The sequence below is a fragment of the Orycteropus afer genome, unplaced genomic scaffold (genome assembly GCF_000298275.1).
Source record: "Orycteropus afer afer isolate SDZICR_OR568_19922 unplaced genomic scaffold, OryAfe1.0 scaffold00188, whole genome shotgun sequence".
Taxonomy (NCBI): Eukaryota; Metazoa; Chordata; class Mammalia; order Tubulidentata; family Orycteropodidae; genus Orycteropus; species Orycteropus afer.
Window position 1 is genome coordinate 1,751,246 of NW_006921775.1, and position 7,472 is coordinate 1,758,717.

Below are 7,472 nucleotides of genomic sequence, written 5' to 3' on the forward strand. Positions count from 1 at the left end.
TGAGACTATGGCCCCTTGCTGCCCTTCAGATCTGGAATTGAACCCACACCTGTGGTTTCCAGCCAAACAAAATATAGGCATATGAGTTAAACATTTACCTCAAGTAGATATACTCCTTGGAGAGAACAATCATGGGAGAAAGAAGGGCTGCTTATGTATAGGGAGATAGCTCAGAGGGCAGGAATGTATGGAGGGATGGACACTGGGAAGCGGTAACTATGGGGAGGAAGTGAGAGGGGAGCTGCTGCATTGTGGTAAGCTGTGGTCAATGACATGAGACAAAGTGTATGTGAACTGTTTTATGGAAAGTGAATTTGCTCTGTAAATCTTCACCCAATTCACACACACACAAAAAACCACTAATTAAAAACTTTTCCTCTTCAAATCTATAAGCAACAATAGTGCTTTATTGTTGCTATAGGAATCGTACCCTTTTGAGGACACCTTCAGTGGGGGACAAGTGAGGAACCAAAGTACAAATTTTAATTCTGTAGTAGCGCCTTCAGGAGCTCTGGTTGTGTAGTGGATAAAGCTTTGGCTGCTAACCAGAAGGTCAGCAGTTCAAGGCCATTAGCTGCTCTATGGAAGATGGTGTGATGTACTTCTGTAAAGATTTAGAGTCTCGGAAACCAATAGGGGTCACTATGAATTGGGATCCACTCAGTGTCAGTGAGCTTGTTTTTTTTTTTTTTTTTTTTGAGTACTTCCTTGAAGGAGCCATGGTGGTATAGTGGCTAAAGTGCTCACTGCTAACTTAAAGTTTTTCAGTTTGAACTTAATAGCTGCTCCATAGGAAAAAGATGAGGCAGTCTGCTTTCCATAAATATTACAGCCTTGAAAATCCTATGGGGCAGTTCTGTTCTGCCACTATGAGTTGGAATTGACTCAACAGTGACAGTTGAGCCCTCAGTGATCTGGCTCCAGACTATCTTTCCAGTTCCTTCCTAACCTGCTGTCTGCTTCAGAAAGCCTTCCTGGATTCCCCAGCTGAAATGATACTTTTCATATTTAATTTCTCAGAGCACTTTATTAAGCCATGCTTCCTGTTCTACTTGCTTGTTTTCATGTATTTATTTTTCTAAAGAAACTTTATCCACTAACCCAACTGGCCAGCTTCTGGAGGGCAGTTTTCATGTGCCCCAGTTCAGTGCTTCCTGCACACAGTTGCTTTTGTTGTTGTTATGTGCCCTCGAGTCGGACCCGACTCATAGCGACCCCTCCTTGGGTTTCCAAGGTGGTATCTCTGTGGAAATCGATTGCCCAACCTTCCTTCTGAGGAGTGGCTGGTGGGTTGGAACCGCCAGCCTTTTGGTTAGCAGTCAAGTGCCTTAGGCACTACGCTATCCAAAAAACATTCCTGTAAGTGACTGAAAATGTGCTGCCATTCTCAGAGCCGGGGGGTGGTGTGCACGAGAAATTGGCAGAAAGCTGTACGTGGTGGGGCATGGGGAATTGGGGTCTCTTTGTTGCTCTTTTGAGAGACAGAGGAGCTGGGAAGGGGACAGTGAAGGATAGGCTTGGATAGCCCCTTCCCTGTTATAGTTTCCTCCTCTGAAAAGAACAAGACTTTAGAGATGGCAGACATAAGCTCCATGTAGAGCAGAAATTGTGTCTCTTTTTGCTCCCTACTGTCTCCCAACCTCTTGCACAGCACCTGGCACTCACTAATCATTTGCAGAATGAATGAATGAATATGCCACTTGTGCATTCAAACCCTGTCCTGTACCCTTGCCAGGCATTGCTAATCAATTATGACATTCTTTCCTCTCAATTCTTTTCTTTAGCATGACTCCAACAGCCACTGGTAATCAATTGGCGTTGGTGCCAGAGAGGAAACCTGTGTGCCAGCTCTGGATTAGGAGTCGCTGAGTGTCTTCAGGGCTCTCCCTGGATGTTCTGGTCCCAGAAAAGATTCAAGTCTTGCTACCCCAAAAGGCAGTGGTGTGGGTGGGCATACTCTTTCCTGAGCCCCTAGGTGGATGCCGCTGTCCCCACCAGGGCCTTGTTTTTTTTCACAGACTTGAATTTCTCTCATAAAAGCAACTTGCTGTGAGGGGCCTCCAGGCCTGGGCTTTTTGTAAGGAAATGGGAGCAATTAATGGACTTATCTGATGGAAAGTAATGCTGCTAATGATTTATTAATTATCATGAAGCTTATCTTTCCGCTTCTTATTAATCAAAGATGTCCTGGAGTTCTGGGGGCTCCACATGAGGGGAGCAGACCTAGCTGCAGCCTCAGGGTGGGGGAGCATGGGCTTGAGCCAGGTGTCTCTAGCTTCCCTTGATCCTTCTCCAGACCACTTCATCCTGCAGTGCAGTCCTCTCGGATCGTGGGCAAGGAGAGCTGAGAGGAACAAGGGAAAAGGGACGCTACCATGGGTTGAAACCCAATGTGTGCCAGGCATTGTGGTGAAAACTATATTCATAACCCCTTTTCACATCTGCAAAGGAGGGCTTTGTCCTCATTTTTTCAGATGAAGAAACTAAGGCCAGGAGATGTTAGGGAAGTTGCCCCAGGTTATATAGTTAGAAAAAGGGGAGTTGGGATCTGACCCCAGGAAACAGTGGTGGTTCAGTGGTAGAATTCCCCCCTTCCATGTGGTAGATAAGGAGCTCTGGTGGCATAGTACCTAGGACATTTGACCCCTGATGAGAAGGTTGGAGGTTCAAACCCACCAGCTACTCTGTGGAAGGAAGATAGGACAATCTACTTTTGTAAAGATTTACTGCCTTGGAAACCCAGTGGGGGTTGCTATGAGTTGGAATTGACTCGATGGCAGTGAGTTTGGTTTTTTTTTTTGGTTTTATATGGTAGATGGTATTCTCTTCCTGACCAGTGCACAGCCACCAGCCATCTATCATTGGAGGGTTGTGTGCTATGATGCTGAACAGGTTTTGGTGGAGCTTCTAGACTAAGAAAGAATGGGAAGAAAGGTCTAGTGATCTACTTCCAAACATCAGCCAATGAAAAAACTGTGGATCACAGTGGATCAATCCTTTGTACATGGAATCACCATGAGTCAGGGGCCAACTTGACAGCAGCTAACAACAGCAACAACAACAACAACAATGTATCTGACACCAAATTGGATGCCTTTCAACTGGGAAGGACTAATTGAGAATAGAATGAGTCTGGTACAGAATAGAATGATACCTGGGCAGAGCTGAGCTGAGGACCCAGCTCTACAGTATGTTTTCTGATGCTGCAAGATGAGGAGGCACAGTTCTTTCTTTGGTCCTTGGAGCTTTTGCCATCTCATGGGTGAGACAAGATTCAACTAAGGAAACAGGCAGGAACCTCTGGGTTCAGGCACATCCTCATGGGTGACCACTATTCCAAGGGTGCAAGCTTACTCTCAGGAGGCCAATATGTCTCCTTGTTGGGGCAATGCTTCATGGGGACAGAAATTTGTCAGGGTCTTGCAAATTGTGTAGGGTTGGATAAATGGGACACAGAGGAGACACAGGCAAGGGAAACAGATTTAGTGAAGGTGAAGAGGGTAAAAGATAGCCATAATTTATTGAGAAGAGTGGCAAAGAGGAGCCCACATAAACTGGCAAGGGAGTAGGGAGTCCTGGAGAGGCAGCCGTGGCTGGGTGCAAAGAGGTGCCATTATGGAATTGGACCTAGGAAGCTGTCTGCTCCTGCCCGCAGTGACCCCTTTCTGACCCTAGGAGGTCAGCTGCAGATATCTTGAATGGTCAAAGCTAACATTTGGGAACATAACTAGAGGTGTGCATGTGTGTGTCTGCATGTGTGTTGTAAGTTTGTGTGGGAGTGTGTATATGTGTGAGAGTGTGTGTTCATATGTGAGAATCAATGCAAGCATTTGAATAACATTGTGGGTGGGATGTATTATGTGTATATGTGGAAAAGTATGCAAATATTTGTGTGTGTTTGCATGAGTATGCATTGGTGGGAGTGTGATTGTGTATGCAAATAAGTACATTTGAGTGAGAGTGAGTTATATGAATGTGTGTGAGAGCGTATAAGTGGGTATGTTGGTGTATGCCTGTATTTGTTCTTGTGTGAAGGTGTCTATGTATACTGTGGGGCTTTGGATAAAGTGAGTTCTTACCTGGTGAGAAGGGGCAGGCGGGGTTGTGGGTAGGCAGAGACAAGAGTGCAAGGGCTCAACTGGGACCCTGGGATGAAGGGCTGAGAGCCCTGCCTTTCTAGTGCTTTGCTGAGGTGCTGTCCTGGACTTGGTGCCAGGGCAGGGGCACTCAGACAGGAGGGCCTTCAGGTGAGATCTCTATCTTGTCCATGAGCTGGGAGCCCCTGCAAACCTTGGCCTTTTGGATGACTGGTAACCACCTGAAGGGATCTGGGAAAGGGACAGAATCCAGTCTAGGAGCCCAGAGTCACTGTCTTGGGTTATGAGGCAAATCAACCTTACCTCCCTCCCTGCCTGTCTACTGCCCCATCCCATCCCCATCAGGCTGTCTACCCTGAGGGCTCTGAGGCTATCCCTCTCTCCATTTCCTTTAGGATGGTGTGAGGGGAGTTGCATGGTGTTGCTGCCTATGAGGCCACTAGGATTAGGCCCCCTGGGCAGGATGGCAGCCATGGAGCTGCATTTTGGACGATATCTTCCCCAGGTAAAAGGTGTTTTGTCCTTGAGATCACCTCCATCAGCAAATCTTTGCCCCACAGGGTAGTCACATGGCCCAAAGCCAACATGATTGAGACCTGCTTCGTCAAGAACTCCACTTTCTGTAACCTCCAAGACATTTCTCAGGACAATACTCCAAAAAACCCAAAGCCATTGCCATAGAATCAATTCTGATTCAAGGCAACCCCATGTGTTTCTGAGTAGACCTGTGCTCCATAGGGTTTTCATGGCTGTCATTTTTTGAAAGCAATTCACGGGCCTTTCTCCCAAGGTGCCTCTGGGTGGTTTTGAACAACTAACTTCTGAATAGCATTTAACCATTTGAGCCACCAGAGACTCCTCTTAGGACAATTTTTAAAAATAAGTAAACCAAACTTATTGCCATTGAGTGGAGTCCTACTCATGGTGACCCTTTTATTCAGTGGAGTATTTGAAAGCTTCATAAATTTCATCTTATGAAGAAATAACAAGTGGGGTAGGATAGGAGTTGGAAATAGGAACCCAAAGTCTCCCACTTATAATCTCAAGCAGACCTCTGCCTTAGGCTCTACTGAGACCTAGGTCTTTCCCACCCCTTCATTTGAGGGTCCTGCATCTTGTTCTTTCTTATCCCATCTGTCCTCCTTGTGTTTATGCAGTATAGTCCCCCACATCTCCTGCCTCCTGCCTAGGCTGAACTTATTGTCTCATGTCTGCATCTGCTCTGGTGTTCCATGCACAGTGGTCCCATGCCAACTGCACCACTGCAGCTACCAGCCCAGGTCAGCGGCCCCACCCTGCCACCCTGTGGAGATACCCTGTCAGGCAGGTTCCCACTCTGCTTTGCTCCTGGCCCAGAGGTGGAGGTGGGAAGGAAGCCTCTTGCATCCTAGTGGGCCTGGCTGTCTTCAAACAGTCCGGGCTCCAGCTGCAAACTCCCAAACACATACTTTGGTAGGTCAGCCTGGCCCACAGCTGGGGCACTCTATTATTCCAGTGACATATCTTTGAACCCACTGCAATTCTAGTGTCCCCAGCGCAGGCCTCAGTCCCAGACCAGACTGAGCCAGGTCTCACCCCTTACTTGACTTCCTACCCTATCTTGAAGAATGAACCAGGGTTGCAGTCTTTGGCTCCTAGGCAGAAATAGGAGGTACTGATGCAGGGTCGTGCCTGAAATTCTTCCATTCAACCTATTGAGACTAAACACTACACTCAGTGCTTCTTTTCAAAGGCAAATTCCCTGGCCAGTAGCTATGAGATTCTTAATACCTGAGCATGGTAGGTTTTTTTTTTTTTTTCCCCCTCTTTTCCTCCAACAGTGAGGCTTTCAAGAAGAGGAAGCCCTGTAAAGGGAGAGACTAAAGCTGGCCGGCTTTATGGTTTTTCCCCTCTGTGATCTAGATCAATCCCTACTTCTGATTCCAGCAGTCCCATCTACAAAAAGTCCTTTCCAGATAATCTGTTTTGAAGTATTAAAAATGGTATCCCAGACAGGGTGATCAGGGAAAGGATCCTGGGTAAAGATATATTTAAAAAAAAAAAAAAAAAAAAATAGGTTGCCATAGAGTGGATTCAGACTCACAGTGACCCCATGTGTGTCAGAGTGGAACTCTGCTCCATAGTTTTCAGTGACTGATATTTTTGGAAGTAGATTGCCAGGCTTTTCTTTTACGGTGCTGCTGGGTGGATTCGTACCTCCAACCTCTCAGTTACATGCCACCCAGGGACTCTTTGTTGTTGTTCATTGCCTTTGAGTTGATTCCAATTCATGGCAACCCCATATGTGCACAGTAGAACTAGTTTCAAGGCTGTGGCCTTTTGGAGGCAGATCATCAGGCCTATCTTCCAAGGCTCTAAACCAAAAAACCCAAACTCACTGCCATCGAGTTGGACCTGACTCATAGCAACTCCTCCTTGGGTTTCTGAGGTGGTATCTCTGTGGAAGTAGATTGCCCAGTTTTCCTTCCAAGGAGTGGTTGGTGGATATGAACCACCAGCCTTCTGGTTAGCAGTCAAGTGCCTTAGGCACTGCACTACCAGAGCTCCTAAGGTGCCTCTAAGTGGGTTCAAACCACCAATCTTTTGGCTAGTTGTTGAGTGTTTAACCCTTTGTGCCACCCAGGCACCTTAGCCCCAGCCTGGCTTTTTTTTTTCTTTTTTGCAGAGTGACAGTAAGTCCTTAAATTTCTCTGAGCCCCAGACCCTCAAGCCCTCTCCCTCTCTGTCTGCATTCATAGACTCAAGGTGCCCTTGGCCATGGTTGGGAACCCTACTGCCTGCTGGACTGGACAGAATGCATGCTGACTGCTGTGTGTGCAAATGGACTGTTATGAGAATGATGACCTATCACCAGTCCCAGTCTAAGCCCCTGCCTTGAGCTGGCTACTTGGGAGCCCCTTGGATATGCAGGGGCAGGGAGCTTATGGGCTCATCTGGTAGATGCTCTCCAGGCAGGGAAGTAGCTCCTTCTCCACAGACTCATCCTTTGTTATATAATGAAAGGGCCAGAATTCTGGAGATCACTCACTACCGTGGAGAAGGCTGCTTTCTTCTTTTGGGCAAAGGGAACTCATTTATCAAACACTTGCTACCAAGTGGATGTTTTACATATATTTTATTCTCATAACATATATATTTTATTCTTATTCTCACTCGGTTATGCCAATAGATTTGGAAACAGTTACCTGGCCAAATGACTGGAAGAGATCCCTATTTGTACCCAATCCAAAGAAAAGTGATCCCACATAATGTGGAAATTATCAAACAATATCATTAATTGTGCAAGTAAAATCTTACTGAAGATAATTCAAAAATGGTTGCAGCAGTATATTGACAGAGAACTTCCAGAGGTGCAAGCTGGATTCAGAAGAGGAT